Source organism: Phalaenopsis equestris, unplaced genomic scaffold, assembly GCF_001263595.1.
Source record: "Phalaenopsis equestris unplaced genomic scaffold, ASM126359v1 Scaffold001370, whole genome shotgun sequence".
NCBI lineage: Eukaryota > Viridiplantae > Streptophyta > Magnoliopsida > Asparagales > Orchidaceae > Phalaenopsis > Phalaenopsis equestris.
Window position 1 is genome coordinate 426,980 of NW_018165809.1, and position 20,500 is coordinate 447,479.

Below are 20,500 nucleotides of genomic sequence, written 5' to 3' on the forward strand. Positions count from 1 at the left end.
TATATACTGAAGGAATCAAGGCTGGACGACCTCTCCTGCGGTTTCGTAGACGGTTTTGAAGACGACGCGACTTCTGCTTTTCCTCAGGCGACGCGATTTCGCTTTCCTTCCAGACGACGTCCTCATTTCCCGACGACACCTCCTTCACCCTTCTTTATCCAGACGATGTCCTCGCTTCCTGCCCGACAGATTGTAGGCGGAGATGGCATGAGCACATTCTTATGTCACTACAGTTGTCGGCGGCCTCTCTATTCCTTCTAGTGCTCCTCTTTCAGATTCAGAGACTGGTTTTCGTATAGATAAATCTTGCAATGTTCCATAATCTTTCCACGAGACTCTTGAAGGTAATGGTGATCACACCTTGATTAAAAACTGGGGAAAAAAATTGAAAGCTTGCTTTTATTCTCATAGAGATTGAAATCAGTACTCTCGCATCTTCTTGGCGTTTTGCTCTAGTGGGGAAATTTCTTTATGGTCACCAAAAACTTGAGATCATTCAAAAAGAATTTGATGTTATAAAGTTGTTGGGCAGTTGAAATATTGGTTTTCTTGACAGTCGACACATACTGATTCAGTTATCTCACGATGTCAATTTCACTCGCATTTTTTCTTGGAAAGTTATCAAAATCAACAACCGTTATATGAAAATTTTGAAGTGAACTGTTGATTTTGATCCTAAAGCAGAATCCCCTATCATTCCAGTTTGAATAAAGTTTCCAAGATTAAAATTGCATTTGTTCAACTTGAAAATTCTCTACTCCTTAGCAACAGCTTACGGTAAGCCTCTCAAGGTCGATAGCCCTACGCTTGTTGTCACCAGACTCTCTGTGACTTGTGTTTTAGTTAAGAGAGATAACACCCAACCAGCTCTGGATGAGGTATGGATTGAAATCACTCACAACGGGTATTGACAAAAGGTTGAAATAGAACCACACCCTTCTTATTGTTGTTATTGCACTATGTTTGGTCACTGTTCCACTATTTGTTATCGTTTGCATCCTCATACAAGGTTGGATATCGCTAAAGATCAGCCACCTACCATCCCTGTTGAGAAGATGCAACCCAATTTTACCCGATCCTCTTTCCAACACCACAATTTCTGACGAAGAATATCACACTATAGCTACAGATCTAGTTGTGTTTATATCACCCACTGTTATTGAAGAAGACTCACTTACATGTCAAGACACACGAGAGTGCTCCTTTGTTCCAATTAAAGAACAACTGGTACAACATATAGTTGCTTCTAATGTTCAACAACATTCACATGTCCAACACACTTTAGACCAATATTAGGTGAGCCAATCTTTGGAGGAGGAATAGCGGGTCTATTCCAAAATGAAGAAGAATGGAGGCCGACTCGAGCTAGGGAACTTATTCGATGATACATTGATTACTACTAGCAATGACACTCATCTTACCAATTTACTCATCTTACCAATTTATACCAATTTATTAGCTGACTTATTTCCTAAAACTAGGAGCAGAGGCAATGTCAAATTAAGTCGCTCTCTAGCCACCTGATACTTTGTATTTCAGCACTTTTACGCTTTTTCTTTAAGTCTCTCATGTACATTTCCGTATTTTCTAGTTTTGGAACCATTTGTGGTTATTGTGTGGGCAGGGTGCATACTTGAGCCCTCCCACACATGTATCTGTATCTTCCTTTCTTTTTAATATATTAGTTTTTGGGGCTTTCAAAAGAAATAAATAAATAAATAAATAAATATATATATATATATATATATATATAATTAATTAATATCATTCATATGTTCATTGTATGCATACAATATAATATATGTATCTTTAAATAATATGTTATAATTTTTACTAAAACGGACCTAACTTTCAGATATGATCAATTAAAAGAAGAGTATATAAATATACTAACTAAAACATGAATTTATAGATATCAAAAACTATTAACTCAATTGATTAAAATGAAATCAAAATACTACTATAAATCAAGAAGTAAGAGTACTCAACTCAAAACCGTATTGTCTTAAATCTTCAAACTCGCTTAATCTTACCTTAACAGTTAACTGCCTATAATATTGTGAAAATATAGTTCTAAGTATATCATTAATTATCTTTTGTTTACTTATGTTACATTAATTGTTGATTAATAGCTTTTTTTTTAAATTATTCATGTTATTTTAATTTGACCAACAAAAATAAAATTAAATCAAAATTGATAAATAATTTTTACTCTAATTTAGGATTAGTACTCGTAACCTTTATTTTTCATATTTTAAATAAGCTTTTCATATTTATATTATACAAACTAAATAAGATTATTAAAATCTAAACTTTAATAACTCACCTAAATTTTGATGGCATGATTCTTTGTTCCTTCTCCTTCAGCTCGATTGCACGGGATAAAGCCACTACGCACCTAGGATAATCTCCTACACCCGCCTTCTCCACACTAGCACGTCACAAGAGCTTCTTCCTCACGCCTTCCTTCGATAGGCCAAAGTGTCACAATCCATTCCTCTTATAGAGTCACTCAACCTCCGCATATGAAGCCTCCTACATAAGCTAACAGTGTCACCATCTTCTCTGCCCTAGACATACATGACAATCACTGTAGTACGAGGCCCTTCTTCTTTCATGTGTGATGATCAACCCCTCAGGAAAGTCGTTCCTTCCTCTCGATCTCGCCTTCACCTCCCTCGGGTGATATTTTGTAGGTGGAGAATATGCCTACGTGTCCCTGACTGTCCGCTTCCTCCATTGTCTATGACTCTTTACTTTGACTCTTCGCTTCCTCTCCTTCACTTAGACTTCCTCACTTCTACTCACTCAGGAAAGTGAAATGAGGCATCACAACCGCCGCCTCCATCCTCTTCCTCTGCACGCAAGTACGGTGTCGTTGCCTCCTCGACTAGGGCTCAGCTCGCAAGGCTCTGCTGACCTTCCAGCGCACACTCAAGGTTCGCTCCTCTACTTCCTCCTTCCTCCTTCCTCCTTCCTCCTTCCTCCGTACTTTGCACAACCCAGCGTGGCAAGCATAGGTTTCTTCTTCTTTTGCTTCATCCTTCGTGCACAATAGCAACACACTGACTTGCCTTCCCCTTCCGTCGAGCGCTCGGCTTCCTCACAAGTACGCTTAAAGAGCTGCTATACTTCCTCACCTTCCAACACACTGGCACACATCACAGTCCCAGCTTCGGTGATGGTGCCAATATGGGCTCAAAAAATTTTGACCTCCCCAAAACTCTTCATTTCTGTTTTGTTGTGTTGAGAGAGTTTTGGAATGTCAAATTTTCAGAAGGCATATTAGACTGTATATAAGACGCTACCCAGAGATTTCGCCCTCATTTTGCGATGCTTTTTTTTATCTAAGGTTCAAGGATTCCCATAGGCAAAAGCCTCTATGGTTCAAGGAGAACCCTTTCGATCTTTCGATTAAGACTAGTCACTAATAATTGAGTATTTAGCATATAATAGAAGTAGACATAATATTTTAAATTGTACAACATGTCACTTAAAGCTTAAAACGGATGGAGGGAAAAATGATGACAAAACCTGATCAAGACTCATAGTTCCATTGTCTCAGATTGTCATGATCCTTAATCTACTTAGTCAGAGGAGGCAATCGACCCAACCTAACTAAAGTATTCTTGTTAGTAACCATGGGTTGTGTCATCCAAAGGACTCTTATAGATATGGGGTGAATATTTTTCAAGGAGGATAAATTTAAGTCGACATTACGAATAAAAGATATTGTCAATCAATTGTACCATTATGATTCACAACTCAAAAGAATAAAAGTCGTTGGTGAACGAACTGACTGCAGTCGTGACCGTAATATAATGGTGTCATTTGCCAGCAACCAACCAATATAGGGTCTGGTACTAATCGCTACGTTGTGGTGTCATTTGGCGGCAGAACCATGCAGAAAGAGGACTCGAACCACATCTTTACTGCAAATGATTGCTTTGATTATAAAAATATAGGGATACATTTGTTGTGGTATTCAATTAAAATTATGTCACCCTCAATAAACTGTTGTGAATAGTAAATGAATTTTTGTTGTCTTTAGTGATTGATTTTCACTTAGGTGTTTTGGTTGATTATTTTGAAAATCTTCGCATAAGAGATTAACTCATCCAGTTGAAATCTTCGACTAAGACAATCATCATCTAGGAAATGTTTATCTCTAAAGCCTATCGAATTTGTCCTACTTACAGTGAATCAGATTTAGTAATTGAAATAATTAAATTCAAAATAAACTTTGAAGCATAAATTTAAAATAAATAGACTTTGAAGCATAATTTAAAAATAGGCCTCTCGGGTTGGAATCTCATATTAACCCTATCATCATCGGGAAAATATTTATCTTTGAATCATGTCGACTCAGCCCCACTTACAGAGGATCGAGTTCAGTAATGGAAATAATTGAATTCAAAATAGACTTTGAAGCATAATTTTAAAATAGACCCCTCCAGTTGAAATCTTCTATCAACTCGAACATCATTGAGATTTTAACATTTAAATTTTTTATATCTGAAGGGGCATTTAATTTTGTTAGTTTAGAATTTTTATGGTATAATTCTTGTCCTTACAAGAAGGATCGACAAGATGATTTGAACTTGTAAATTCTTATATTAGGATTTGAACATTTATTTCAAAATTAGTAGACTCGTCAATTCAGTCCTTGCGATGAGGATCAGACTAATCGAGTGCGACTTAAAACTCTATCTTATATAACACTAACCACACAGCATTCTTGAATTTAGTATTTGAGCATTCAATATATTAGTTGGAGCACATATGGGATTTTTTTAGTTAATTTTAAGATTATACAAATATATATGATCATAATGTGTTATGACATTCAATGTATAACATGAGGCCTTAACCACTTGCATAAAATTTGACAGCACTTACATATTACTTAAAATGTCATAGTTTACTTGCACATATTTCTAGACATATTTTAAGTTAAAGCATTGTCTTTATTTTAGTCCATGCAAAATTGTATTTTTGGGCTTTAAAACAAACCGACTTCTGTTAGTTTGCAAATGTATTGCAAATTTGTTGGAGAACATTTAAAGTTTCAAAATTTTCAAGTTCGAATTATTTTTGAACCGTTATGAGCCTAAATTTAGAACTATAGACTTTAAAATATTTTTAAACCTAAAAAGCCTAAATTTCAAAAGGCCAAGTCTTTAAATACGTTTAAAATCCTAAGAGTTTACAATTTAAAAGCTCAAATTTTCAAATTGTTTAAAAATTTTAAATCATTCACATTTTATGTTATTTTGTAATTTGATAATTTTCAAAATTTTAACTTATTTACAAGCTCAAATCACCCGAAATCCCAACAACCTCCTGACGCCAACCCCTATTAAGGGGCACCGGAGAATATTGGCCTTTCCAACTGTCTTAAAAGATTCGTTGGTCAGTGTTATGAGAAACCGCGTCCAGGGAGCAAAACATAACATTTAACCCATAATTACAAAAGGTGCAATGAGACTTCAACATACTTGCAAAAAATGTCAAATCGCAAACCTAAATTTCCTGATAGGTACTTTACTTTTCTCAAAAGGTGCTTAATTCCCATAAACTGGTACTTGCTTTTCCCAAGGACGGGTATTTTAAAACCCTAAATTTAAAAAGAGTTTCCCAAACGAGTCTGTAGTTTGCCCCAAGCGGTACTTAATTTCCACGGATGGGTTTTCGTGCTTCCGAGAATGAAACTTCTTGAAAATGACCCTATTGCCCCAATGTGTTATACCTTTCGAGCCCTGACGACATTGATAGCGACAATCTATGGTGACAACGACGAGTAGCGAAACTAACAAATACAACATAGATAATTTTTTTCTGATTTTTTTATATAATGCACATCAGGATTGTAATAGGGAATTGGATTCAAATGGGCTCGGGTAAGGTGTGTTGGTTTGCAAGAGGTGTGGCTCGGTTCGGTTTAGCAAGCAGAGGCCTTCGTGCAGCTTGTAGGAGGGGCAAAGCAAAGGTAGGAATCAGGCTTAGTGTAAAATTTCTCCATCTGCCTCCATGGTTTCGAATAGGAGCAGTGCGGAAAGAAAAGAAAGATGGGAATTTCAGTCCTTCGTACCGTGATTCTGTCGTTGCCTTTCCCTAGAGCCTAAGGATAGGAGATGGAAATTTTGGAGGTATTTGCATGTTGTGATCTCATCGTCTTTCCTGGTGGAGGGGGTGGAGTATAAAAGAAAGATGGGAGTTTTGATGTTTTGTATACACACCTCGATTACCTTCTAAGTTGCAACCCCGTCGTTGTTTTTCGATTGAAGATCCCTTGAAAGGAAGGCGAAAGAAGAAGTTAAGGAGAAGAAAGAGAGGAGTTCAAATGTCTTTGTATTATGTGATTTTGTTGTTACCTTCCTCTCTAGCTCTAACCACGACTGCATCGTGAAGGCGGGCAAGGGCTTTGGTGAGCCAGCGAATTGAAAAAGATTAGGGTTTTGAAGGTCTTCATATCTCGCAATTCCGTCCAGCCTTCCTGGTTTGTTTTAATCGCGACTTTGTCGTGAAGGAAGACGATAGGAAGGGCTCGGGTGCAAGGCAGAGCGGAGACCTTCAGCCTCGGGGGAACGGATTTTTATTCGAGTGTGTAAGACTGTGTGAGCTGAGCAAGGAACGAAGCTGATTTTCTAATCAAAAAGGTGCGAGCAATTTTAGAAATTTAAAGGAGGTAATTATGATTTTTAACTTTAATATTAGGCAAATATATTAATACGATAAAGATACGTAAATGTTGTATTAGAGGACCTAAATGAAATCCCAACTCATACAATACAACACACACAAAACTCAGATAAAACAAAGATACAAAAAGATAAAAAACCAAAAAACAACAAAAGGCCACAAAAGTGCTAGGGACGTCCCACTTTAGTTCTTCTGCCTCTAATTCTCGAAAGTGAGTCAGCTAACAAATTGGTGTGTACCATTGCCCGTAGTAACCAAAGTATCATCCATCAGATTCCTGAGCTCAAGTAGATCTTCATTCTTTTTCTTCATCCTACATGTGTAGACCGGTCATTCCTCATCCGATGATTGACTCATCTGATCGGTAGAATCCAAAGGTGGTCGGATAGATGTAGGTCGTTGCACGTCTTGATCCTCATGAGCCTAAGTAATATTAACATTTTTCTGAACCTGATGAGGCGGTTGTGAAGCAGTAGAAGTATTTCCAAATGTATTATCAGTGATAGTTTCTAAGACAGGTAGGGTCTGAAGAAACTCCCTCTCCCCCACGATAGGAGGTTCCAAAGACGAGGGAGTTACAACTGGGGATTTAATAGTTGTTATATTGTCTGTCTGATCAGGAGGAGATAGAATCACAGTCTCTAACGAAGCAGTTTGTTTTTTTGGTCTGAGTTGGGGGTGTGGATGGTGACATTGAGAACTGGAGTGTCCGAACATACGACAGTTCGAACAATACGACGAAAAAGGTTCAATCTCTAGTTCAATCTCTACCTTCTCTCCCTTCTGCCAATATCTCTGGTGTTGTGTGCACAACGAGATTTCCTCAGAAGCGGGTGAAGTGATGTCTCTTTCAACAAGTACTCTAGCTTCAGAAGAACGAGATAAATTTATATATATATATATATATATTTATGGGTGGGCCTAAACACCCAACCCACACGGTACAACACACAAAAAAATGTAAAAGATGGATACATATAGAAATAAAAAGAAACCCAAAAATCACCCGGGCGCTAAAAAAGTGTGGGTCATCCCAATCTAGTCTTGTCTCTGGCTCTAGTTCTTGGTAGGAACTCAGCTAGCAGAGTGGTAAGGTGCTGACTATTACCAATAGTAACCAAAGTATCATCCATAAGACTTCTGAGCTCTAGTATATCTTCATTCTTCTTCTTCCTCCTGGAAGTGTAAAGCTGTCATTCTTCCTCCGAAGAATTTGTCTGATGGGGTAGAGCTGAAGCAGAAGGATTACCAACAGTAATACCCACAATAGGTTCTACAATATGTGAAGTATGAGTTGCCACTACACCGGATGCTTCTTGAAGAAGTGGTTTCTTGAAAAAGTGGAGCTGTGAGGCTCTCCTGATTATCAATTTGAACACTATCATTTATAGGTAATAGTCCATTAGTATCGTTTTTCATAGAGTTTGTAAGTGTCAGCATCGCATAACTCACAATAACAGCAGTGTCAGGGGGGGTCCTCAGATGCAACAGACACCTCATGTCTGGTAGTATCCTCCTCAGGTGCAACTAAGATGTCCACAGCAGTGGGGTTAGACCCATCCTTATTCACTTGAACCATATATTTCAAATTTGGATGAAACTTGTCGCATTTAGCAATGATATGACCAAACATCTTACAGTAGGTACAATATGAGGGTTTGTGTTCTATGAGGGTTTGTGTTCTATGACGATTTTGGATTGTGCCCAGTCAGTAACATCAGGTAAAATAATATCCCTTTCCACAAAAGATTCTACATCAACAACCATACCCAAAAAGGTTAGATTGAAAGTAGGCAGATCGCAGATCTAGTTTCAAATGATCCCCAAAGATGACCCCAATAGAATAGAGAACCTGATGGTGAAAAAAATATAATTTGATACCAGGTAAACTAAACCATATCGGTACAGTGGGAGTTTTATGATTTGGGTCGAAATTAGGAGATCAATTAAGTAACTTCATTGATTTGTCTTCGATATTAAGATATTTATTAGAGAAAATTCTGGTGCAGTCTTCAGCTACTGTTAGTTGGATCAACAAATGTCTCATATCCATGAGTCTCACTTTCCACTTGCCTACTAGCTTAATATCATCAACACTCTTTCGGAAAACATCCATAAGAGGGTGTCCGCACTGAAATTTTCCAAAAAAAGCAAAATTGAATTTTTTCGTCAGGGTAAAAATTTCTTATTCAGAGAAAAAGATTATTGTTTTTCCACCTTTCCTACTTCCTTTCTTAATAAAAAGACAATCATCTGTATCCTCACGAGATTCCTTATAACTTGAGATGAAACCCACTGCGGACTCCACCTGAAGGTTACCCACCACGTGGACAAATGAGACTTTGTCCGGTTCAACCAAACAAGGAGGCATCATCATAGCATGGAAAGCTGTCGAAGTTAAGCTACAGCTTGTTGCGGCAGGAAAGCAGTGAACCTCTGTCACAAACGCAGCACGACTTAACGAGCGCGATCGCCGAGCAGACGCGAACGCGTCGTCATCAAGACGCAAACAAACGCAGACGAGAGCGAGCCGACAAAGACGAGCGCGAGCCGATGAAGGAGAAAGGAGCGGAAGCTTCGAGGGACAGAATCAATGGCGATCACCATTCGAAACATTTGAAACCCTAGCAGAGCAGTCGCCCGCCATCGTGCAAGATGTATATATATATATATATAAATGTTAAATTTTTTTTTAACAGTAAACAGTCGGATGTGAGACTCCTGGATGAGGCCACAAGCTAGGGTAGAAAATGACCCCTCCTCTCTTCTTTCTCCCACTTTTCTTTATCATGATCTCTTTCTCGATCTAGTTTGCTCTCTAAAGACTTCGAGCGAAAAGAGTCCCCTTTCAATTCTAATAATCAAATCGCTTAACGGTTATTTCGATTTGATTTAATTATCGCTAATATTATTACTATAAAATTTTGGTTATTGCAGGGTGCACAGTAGCTCGTGATCTAAAGTACACGATTGTCTGGATTGAAAATGTGTCTACTCACCCCTGTCAATACTGTCCCGTCTGCATAATAGTTAGTGATTTAAATTACACAATTATCTGAGGTGACAGTGTGTCTATTCATCCCTAACCGATACTCTCACATCGGCACAACAATTAGTTACCCAAGTTTCACAATTTTTTAAGATGATAGAAGAACATCTATGCATGCGAGTACCTTGATGTCCTCAGCAAGTATCATAAGGGGACAAACTCTTGTTAACATAGTATTTATGTATATACGCTACTTTTATTTTTCATAGCATGCATTACTTCCTTATGTGCACTTTTACTCGTGAATAAATGCACTTTTAGTATAATCAAAAGGGTATGCAATAGTCTAATAACTTCATGGGTAAATCTTATGCATTTTTTTATGCATGAGTGTTAAAATGCTACTTCTAAAAGTCATGTAACAATACGTTATATACCTTTCTACTAGAATACAGATATCATTTAATGATACGACATCATCTTAGAAAAATAATTGTACAATCATGTAACATGCATGTCTTATGTCTATCAATATGAAGAGTCACTTTTAACTTAATTTCATTGGTATAGAGAGTGAAAAAGAATAACTGAAATCGGGAATAGCTTCAAAAAAAATATACTATAACTTAGAATCATAATTACTCGCCTCGATCTTTTGGTGATGATTTTTGTCACCTTGAACCGTTAATTCAGTAATTTCGATTGTGATCTCACGCAGTCACTTAGTTTGATTGGTCGACTAATTTTATTAACTCCCATAATTTAATAACATTTAAATTATAAATTTAAACAACTAATTATTTTAAAAAAATTAATAAAATCCTTATCATATCTTTTCCTTTCCTCATATTAAAATCAACTATCCTAGCCTTGAAGTCTTATGGAGCAAAACTTCCTCGATCTAAATGGATATCTCTCATTAATTAATAAAATTCATTATAAAACATTGGCAATCATTAAAATAAAATATTATTTATTGATTCATTCATAATCATAGAGCAATTTCAATACAACTCAAATTACTATTAAACCTAGAAAAACAAAGCGTTCACGTATTCACTTGGATCTACTTCTTAAGCCACACAGGCAAGCCTTCTTCTTGTACGAAGCTCGCTCCTGCTCGAACCTACATAGGATGCACGAAATGATGCTCCCAAATTTCGATTTTGATTTGGTCTTTGCTGCTCGAGCCCGCAAACCGCTCACTTCTCTTATTCATAAGAAGCATCGCCTCCTCTCTTCTCTCGCATAATGCCTAGACTTTCTTACCTCTTCTCCTTCTGCTTTCTATTCGTGCATAAAGGCTCATTCCTCTTTCCTCCTACTAGAACCAATACTACAGGCATTCAATTCCTCCTTTTCTCCTACACAATTAACCATCAAAGCTCTCCTTCTACTGCTTCGTCACCCTCGCCTGCTTAATGATGCCTCCTCCCATATAAAGCCAACATGTGGCGTCCTCCTCTTCCTTCTTCACACCAGGGCCGCTCGATAAAGTCCATCTTGTTTGATCATGCGCGACTTCCCTCCCCGGAAATCAAAGTTTTTTTTCTGCTTCTTAAAGATGTTCCTTTGCTACCCGAATGTGAGGTACCTCCACTCGACCTTTCCTTCTTCTTCTTCTTCCTTCTCTAACTCTCACTCTCGTTCCCTCAATCTGGTTCGCTTCTTTCCTTCGATTCGAAAAGAACACTCATTTGTTTAAGAAAAAACTGTCCAAAGGCTTCGAATCGATACTGAATCCCTAATATTCTTTTTTTTTTCGGTTATTACAGAAGGTACTACAATTAACACTATCAAAATATTATAAATTGATCGCCCAAGGCTTATTGGTAAAAAATCCTTCGTTATTGGGAAGCCTTATTTATGACAACATAATTTTCAAGTCAGAGGGTGTTGTGTTGAAACTATGGACAAGAGATCAAGGAGTTTGATGTGATTATTAATGTTGTGTAAGCGATCTAACTATGCATTGGAGCTTCCACTTGTCAAGACATCGATATTGTAGAATTAATTTGAGAGACCTTAGCCTATATAAGTTAGAGCATGACTTTAGATCTAAAGGTATTTTATAGTTCAAATCCTTAACTTCGAGATGCCTTCTGAAAAAATTTACCAATGGCATAAATTTTGGTGAAACTAGATTCGCTTCACTTAAGGAGGGCTTATCGTACTAGCCAGGCTAAAGGAACCCCAATGCATGAAGCATTGGCAAATTTTGTTTGAAGTTATTGGGCAAGATTGACAAATGGCCAAGGAATAATAGCTCAGAGGCAGAAGCAAGGTTGATCATAGGTTCAAAAGTATGGGATAAGATTGATGACGGCTTAAAAGCATAGTGTAATGACCAAATAAGAATCATTAACAGGTAATTAAGGTTAATACCGAGTCATACATATTAAATTCATTCTAAATGATTTGCTTAAAAATAATAAATAACATAACTATATAATAAACAAATTAAGTGATCAAGTATATTCATGATGTTAAATCGATCCTCATTATCAAATAATCACTTTTGACCCACTAATGGGGATTTAATCTTAGTCATAGGTTATCATTAAAACAACCCAAAGACTTGATTACCTAATCAAGCTCCCACTTTTAAACACAGGCTGATTGAGTTGCTTGTCTAATTAAGGGCCCCAATTGGATCAATTAGACTTAGGATTAACCTTAAATGGATCATATCTTGCAGATTTCATGTTCCAATCAGACTAATTAAGGCTATATGCTCAAATCAAACTCTGGTTTGACCCAAAAGAATGATTAATATTACATCAAAAATTGAGAACCTAGCTTCACAACTCTAAGATTGTAAGCAAATAAGCCACCATTGATCGATTGATTGACCATAACTTTTGGTTAAAAACCCCAATATGTTTTCCATTATATTATATTCTCTCTCTCTTTAATATAACTATTTCACTCTATCTTTCCTAGTTTTATCGCATAAACATCTTATCAATACAACAACAACAACAACAAAAACAAACCTTTATCCCACTAAGTGGGGTCGGCTACATGAATTTTATTTCTCCATTGCGTCCTATTGAATGTCATATTTTCATTTAATTCTAATAAATTAAGATCATTTTTTATAAAATATCCCCAAGTTTTTCTAGGGCTACCTCTACCTTTCTTAAACATACACATCTTATCAATATAATTTCTAAATCATTTAATGTAGTTGTCAGCAAATACTTTTTTTCTGAAGAGGTGAATCCGTTTTAGCAAAGTTGCAATAATTATAATTATAAAATATACTTCTTCTGTCTCCATGATATTTTCTAAATGCAAACAACCATTTTACATTTCAATAAACACAATGGAGCTCTAGAAGTTGCATCCTAAAATCCAAATTCCTTATATATAATATATCTAAAATATTAAAACTAAAAACAAATAAGTGTGACTTGATTTCCAGTAACATGTTAAAAAAATAAATAAAAATAAAAATCTAATTTTGCTTCCACTGAAATTGCCTGTGTGCTCAGTTTTGGTTTTATTAATTTTCAACACTTAATTTTTTTTTTTTTTTCCTTCATTTTAGAATGAGTACCCAGTTCACATTCTAAGCCCTTTTATCCTCTACAATTCTCCTCCAATTTACTTCAAAATTGGACAAACATACAAGAATTATACTCTCTGTAAATAAGATTCACCAAAGTCACCTCAATTTGGATATAACTTGCTAGCACCTTGATAATGAATACATAAATCATATTAGCTTAATGCTGATCTTTGAACGAAACTGCCTATGATTTTCAAACTATGAAATCACTCTGAAGCTACAACTTTAACATTCTAGTAAAAAGTTTTGCACTCCAAGGAAGTAAAACATAAGGAAAAAAGAACCATGAAGATCACTATTAATAAAACATATTGCACATAAATGAAGTCAAAATGTAATGAATATAAAAATTCACTAATCAAATTGTTAAACAAAGATGAATTAATAGAAAGAAAAGGAAACAAAAGGAAAAAGTAAACAAAGAAACAAGCCTCTCAATCGATCAAAGAGATTGTCTCTCGCCAAATATGTAAGAAATCCAAAAATTCACCAATCAAACTACTAAAAAATCACTACTTAACGGAAAGAAAAATACAAAACAAATAAAAGAGTAAACTAAGCAACAAACCTCTCACTCAAACAAAGAGATCGATTCCCGTTAAATAATTTTTCTACCACACTTGATCAAGGACTAAAATCACAAAAATACAAGGAAAACATGGCATCCACAACACTAAAATTATATGTGAAGCAAAGTTATCTTTGCATGCCTTAAAACACTTATGTACAGATAATTGCACAAGAAAAAAAAAACATGGAATCCATCTGCAACTATCTTTAAAATTATATAGAATCCTGTTGACTTGCAAATTGCAGTCCCAAACAATCATGAAGAAGAGACTGAAGGATTCTATATTAACAGGCCACCAAATCTATCTCAGGATAATAAATGTGTATTTTACCTTTAAAATGTTAGCAATTGTATCATTTTTTATGTATAAAATAAAGATTTAAGTGTTATGCATGTAAATTGGAAAGTATAGATTGTAGATTTGCAAATTGATAAGAATGTGTGGTTCGTATGTAAATGCCCATATATTTTTTCTCTGTCATAATATATTGTTGTTTCCATTCGTTAAAAGCAATCTTTTCCTTAGCAACCTTCATTCATCTACAATCGTCTACGTAGTCTACTAGAACTTCTTTGACAAATTTCTGCATACAACTAGCCATTTTATCTCATATGAAGTTTAATTTTAACTATAACTAACCAATTAAGAAAATTAACACATGACCTTTTAAGTTCCATAGTCTTATCCAGATGAAATTATTTCTTTTGATACTTATTTCAAATTTATAAGTTATCCATTTGCAAATAAGTGCATAATGTTAAGTCACACATTTTCCTAGAGCTATCACACGACCTCTAGAGAATAATTTTCCTTCCTTCAAAAACAAATTACAAGTACAACTTACCAGATGCATCTTTAAAGCAACCAAGGATTTCCCATTTCTAGAAAACCAAATACTTAATTACTCAAGAGTATATTATTATATTCCGTTCTTTTTTTTTCCAAGTGGTTGTGTCGAACTTGCTTTGGTCCAATATGAAGGGTAAAAATAACTAACGACATATTATAACTAATTCACCAATAAACTAACTGTTGACCATCCTATCACCAAATCTACACACCTCAAAAATTTATCTTTCAATTCTAGACGTGTTAATACCTTTATTGTTATTGTTGACCTTGTGAAAGGATGACAGTTTATACCTTTTTACACTAGTTTGAAGTTTTATTATACCATTTGACATTTTTGCAAGCTTATGGCATCAATCATTTGTCCAACAACACTCTAGCAACCTAATTCAAGCTCCCCATGCATGCATGTATAGAAATAAATGCCCAAGCAAAAAAGAAAATTACAATAAAGCAAAAAAACATACAGTAATTTGATTTGCAGCTTGCTGGAAGCCTGGCGAAAAAAGGTGTGCAGATAAATTTTATTCTGATTTCTACTATTTTTGGTATAAAAAACATAAAATCTTTTATCCATCCATGAGTCGACACTCTGGATGTTCTAATCATAATTAAAAATTTGAAGTAACAAACAATTATCATTTTTTTTTCACCAATAAGAAAAGGCTGAGGCATTTCAAAAACTTGCAGAATATTTTTGGTAATAATATCAGTAGTTGATAAAGTGATCAACACCAAGGGGTAGCAATAAAAAAAATTAAAGCCACTTTCTCTTACAAGAAAGCAAAACTTGGCTTCAAGTTTTGGGAATAAACCTGAACAAATAAGGAAAGATCTTCCAACACAAAATCAGCTAAAAGGTCTTAACAACCGATATTGAGGATTTCTCAGCTTTAGATGAGCCGTTAAATAAAAAATTGATGTCAAACAATATGGCAAAAGAAGCAATATTATGGAGTGCTTTTAAATTTCACTTTACGTCAATATCTAGACAATGGAGATCAAATTCACACCTCCATAATAAAGAGAGAAGTAACATCCAGTTCTACCAAAATTCTAGCTAACACTTGCCTAGAAAAAAGGTTATTGCAGGATCCAACAATAAAAATTTTTCAAAATTAGAGGCCATTGAGAGAAAATAGATTGATGGAATAATTGCAGATGAAGTCACGGAAGTGAAATCCAAGTTGGAGTGATGGGAGCCGCCCGAAGCAATAAAATAGGAGGACCATTTTGACATCCATATCAGAAGCCCATTAATATTGTAGGAACACAGTAAAAAGAATCTAATTGTATCAACTTCTAAAAAAAACATTATGATAGTATTCCGAAGGAAGAAGAGCCCAAAATAATGGTTAATAGTTATAAATCAGAAACAAACTTGCAAACTATCTTTACGCTAACATGACTCATAGAAAATATGCTAATAAGATAGATGGCAGCAGTCCGAGCATACATAAGAATATCCTCTTCAGAAAAAAGTATAATAGACTAGCCTTGAAAAAATTAAAGTTCTTTATGTTGAGGAGTCTATAGGTTTTGGGGAAAAAAAGAGCAATATTGTTAAGTGGGGAAAGGAAAACAACCTCCACTTTCATACGACAAAAAGCATTCACAAAAGAGCGCAGAGATTGAGGCAGAAGAGGCTCAACCACGAAGGAGAAAATAAGATGAGCAGTCTTAAAAGCATCAGGGACCACAATGGAAGGAGAAGGTGACCTCACAAGGGAGGTCAATCAAGGTTCTAAAAGAAGTTGTTTCAAGCGAATTTGAAAATCAAAGAGGCTCTAATGAAACAGGAATAGATGAACACCTAACAGAGATCAACAAAAAAGACCATACACGATCCTAAACATGAGAGAAAGAAAAGAAAAAATCCAATGTAAATAAAAGAGAAATGGATGACGACGAATGTGATGTATGCCAGGGGCCGATGGGATGTATAAGGAACCCGACAGAATCCCCTCAATTATGCGGCACGAGAAAGAAACTACACTTAAAAACAACGCACGGACGTCACCTCATCTCGAAGAAGAGGGTAGAGGATCGCATTGATCGCCCCATTGCCCCGTCTACGCGCTCACGTCAACATCTTCTCTCCTTTTCAGACGTTCAACGGGTTTCTCTATTTTTTGTCTGCTGCTTCGATGGCTTTTTCTCCCTCAAATCAGTACCTAGGCAAAGAATCCTTTGTTGAGGTGCTTGGTAAAGAACTAGACTCTGAGAAGGTTGTAGGTCATGTGGTGTTTCCTCAAATCTACAATAATTCTCTTGAAAGGAAAGTCGACTGACCGTTTGTTAAGACGGTTTGTAGGAAGAGTGGTAAGACCACTCTTACTTTTTCAGACCTTGAAGTCTCTACTCGGGTTGAAGAATTCAAATTCACACTCATTAGGAAACTTCAGTTGGGGCATTCCAAAATTGAGGTTATTCGCAAAAATTTTAAGGATCTCAAACCTCTAAGACAATAAAAGGTGGGTCTCTTTGATGTAAGACATGTGATGATACAATTGGCTACAGACGAAGACTGTGCTAGGATTTTCTCCAAGAAATACCTCACTATTGAAAGGAAAACTATGAAGTTTCTCTAGTGGTCTCCTGAATTTGATCCAAACTAAGAATTACCTATAATACCAATATGGTTTAAGCTATACTTATGCTTAAGTTGCATCTTTTCAACCATCAAGTCCTTTATTCCATTCGAGTCATGTTTGGGAGACCAGTGAAATTAGACTTACCCACTTTTAATCTCACCAGGTCTTCTGTTGTCAGGATCATTGTGGAGAGAGATATTACATTACCTGACATTGAAGAAATTTAGCTTAGCACTGTACATAATGGGTATTAGCAACAGATTGTCATGGAACAAAGACCATATTATTGCACCCATTGTAAGATGTTTGGTCACGCACTGAAAAAATGTTTCAGGCTCCATCCTAATTTGAGACCCCAACCTCAACTACCTCACCTAAATAGTCAAGAAGCACATATTCCACCGGCTGATATGGTAGAAATTGCAACTAGAGAGGATATTGCCACTGATTTTGCCCTAGAGGAGCACCCCTCGCTACCTCGGCCTCATCATATTGTTGAAGATGAGAATACTCGCGTTTTGGTGACAGATGATGCTCCATGTGTTATGGAAACAATTATTGCTAATGTTAAGGGCCCTCAAACCTTAGTAGAGTGTCATGTTCAAGGTGTGCAACCAGTAGAAATTGCCCCCATTAATAATCAACTCAGTGATAAGTTGGGACAACCCTTGGAAGATGTTTGGCAAGTTTACAAAACCAAGAAGAAGAAAAAAAGTTTAAATGAACTCAAGCATTTACAAGAGGATACTTTGCTCGTTTCGGGTGGAAGCCCTCATCACAGTTTGGTGCTTGACTCCCTCTCTAGAACCAGGGAGAGAAGAAAGCCCACTCACCATGATTAAGCTCTCTGGTGGAATTCTGATACTTCACCCCAATCATAAAGCCTCCTCTCAAAAAGTTTTTATCTGTTTGGGAAGTTTGTCCTGTCTTTTTTGGGGTATATTTGTAATTTTTGTTACCTTTTCGAGTCTTGTTGCCTTGTAAGAGGGTTTCCTAGCACCCGCTCACTAAAACATTTGTATCTTCCCCCTATCAATGAAATTTTTATTTGGGCGATATAAATAATATATTAAAATGGAAAAGATACAGATAGGTTGCATGAGTGGGACCAAAAAGTGCACCCTATTCGCACAGTACAACACACAAAAATCCCAAAAAAAGAAAAGAAACATGTAAGACCAAAAACCAAAACCACCAAAAGGCGCAAAAAGTTAAGGACGACTCAATTTAGTCATGTCTCTATCTCTTCTAGGAATGGAGCCACCTAACAAATTAGTGAGTTGCGTGTCATTACCCGAACTAACCAATGTATCATTCATTAGATTATTGAGCTCAAGTAGGTCTTCATTCTTTTTATTCATCCTGGATGTGTAAACATGTCATTCCTCATTCAAAAACTGGCTCATTTGATCAATGTGTTGGTCAACAGATTGTCAGACATGTATAAGCTGATGAGTCCCTTACGCCTGACTAACAGTAACGACTTGCTCATTCGGATGAGGTGGTAAAACCGCAGTAGAAAAATTGTCAAATGTTGTAACCACAATAGGTTCTAATGTATGTGAAGTATGAATTGTCGCCTCTGTATCGGATACTTCTTGAAGATGGGGAACTGTAAGGCTCTCCTGATTATCGGTCTGAACATTATCCTTTGTAGGTAAGGATCCTTCAGTATTGTTTTCAATAAGATTTGAAGGTGTAGGTTGCCCAGCAAACCATCTAGCAATACATCAATCACAGAAACAGAAACAGTTTTGTCAGGGGGGCGCCTCAAGGGCAATTAAATCAAACAACAATTCCTATCTTGTGGTAATTTCCTCCACAGGTGGAGTAGATGTGTCCAGAGCAGTGGTGTTAGACCCATCCTTATGCACTTGAGCTTTAGATTTCAAGTTAGGATGGAGTCTGTGACATTTGTCAATGGTATGCCCAAACATCTTACACTGGGTATAATAAAAATGTATGTTCCATGAAAATTTATTGTCAATATCCATTATGTGTTGTGTCCAGCCAAACTTCTGTAATATCAGTTAAAGTGATACTCTTTTCACAAGTATTCTTGCAACAGAAAATCTGGTTAGATTGAAGGTGAGTAGATCTTACTTTATAGGATCCACAAGTATGACCCTAATAGAGTAGAGAACCTGGTGATTAAAAAAATGCAGCTTGAAACTACGTAAACTAAATCATACTGGTACAGTGGCAGATTCAGGGTTTGGGTCAAAATCAGAAGACCACTTGAGTAACTTCATTAACTTTCCTGCAATGTTAGGATATTTTTTAGATAAAATCTGATGGTAGTCTTCAGCTATGGTTAACTAAATCAACACATGTCTCCCATCAAAGAGTCTAACTTTTCACTTACCTACTAGTTTGAGATCAATAAAACTCTTTATGATAACTTCCATAGGTGGGTGACCCCACTGAAATATTCCAATAAGAGCGAACTTACATTTTTCAGTCAATGTTGAAATTTCTAAAGCAGAGAAAAAAAATGTTATTTTCCCACCTTCCCTACCTGTCTTCTTAACAAAACGGCAACTTTTCACTTGTCTTTTCAACATATGTCTCTCATCAAAGAGTCTCACTTTTCATTTGCCTACTAGTTTGAGATCAATAAAACTCTTTATGAAAACTTCCATAGGCGGGTGCCCCTACTGAAATATTCCAATAAGAGTGAACTTACATTTTTCAGTCAATGTTGAAATTTCTAAATCAGAGAAAAAGAGTATTGTTTTCTCACATTTCTAACTTGTCTTCTTAACAAAATGGCAGTCACGTGTACCATCACGACATTCCATATAACTTGAGGGAAAGACAACAGCCGACTTCACCAGATGATTACCCACCACATGGGCGAAGGAGGTTTTGTCGAGTTCAACCAAAGGAGGGAGCACCCATCAAAACAGGGAGAGTCAACCTGCTACGACGCTCCGATGTCGCGGACGTAGCAGGAGACACGAAGAGGGAAAGCAGGGAGACGCGAAGACGCGAGCCGACAGAAGCTCGGCGTCGAAACAGACGAATCTGAAGACACGAAATGACGAAAGCGGAGAGACGACGAAATGCAGTAGGCGAAGGTTAAAACGGAGGGATGAGGTACGAGCACTTCTCCTTCGAGCACGACTGAATCATAGACGACAGAAATCGCCATGTGAAACCCTAGCAGAGACAACGAAAATCGTCATTCGATATATATATATATATATATATATATATA

The 20,500-nt window shown here is 36.4% G+C and overlaps 1 protein-coding gene across 1 annotated transcript in view; it reads right to left on the minus strand.

Annotated features, from left to right (window-relative positions):
- LOC110034171 overlaps window positions 1-20,500 on the minus strand; it is a 112,474-nt gene that overhangs the window by 62,821 nt on the left and 29,153 nt on the right.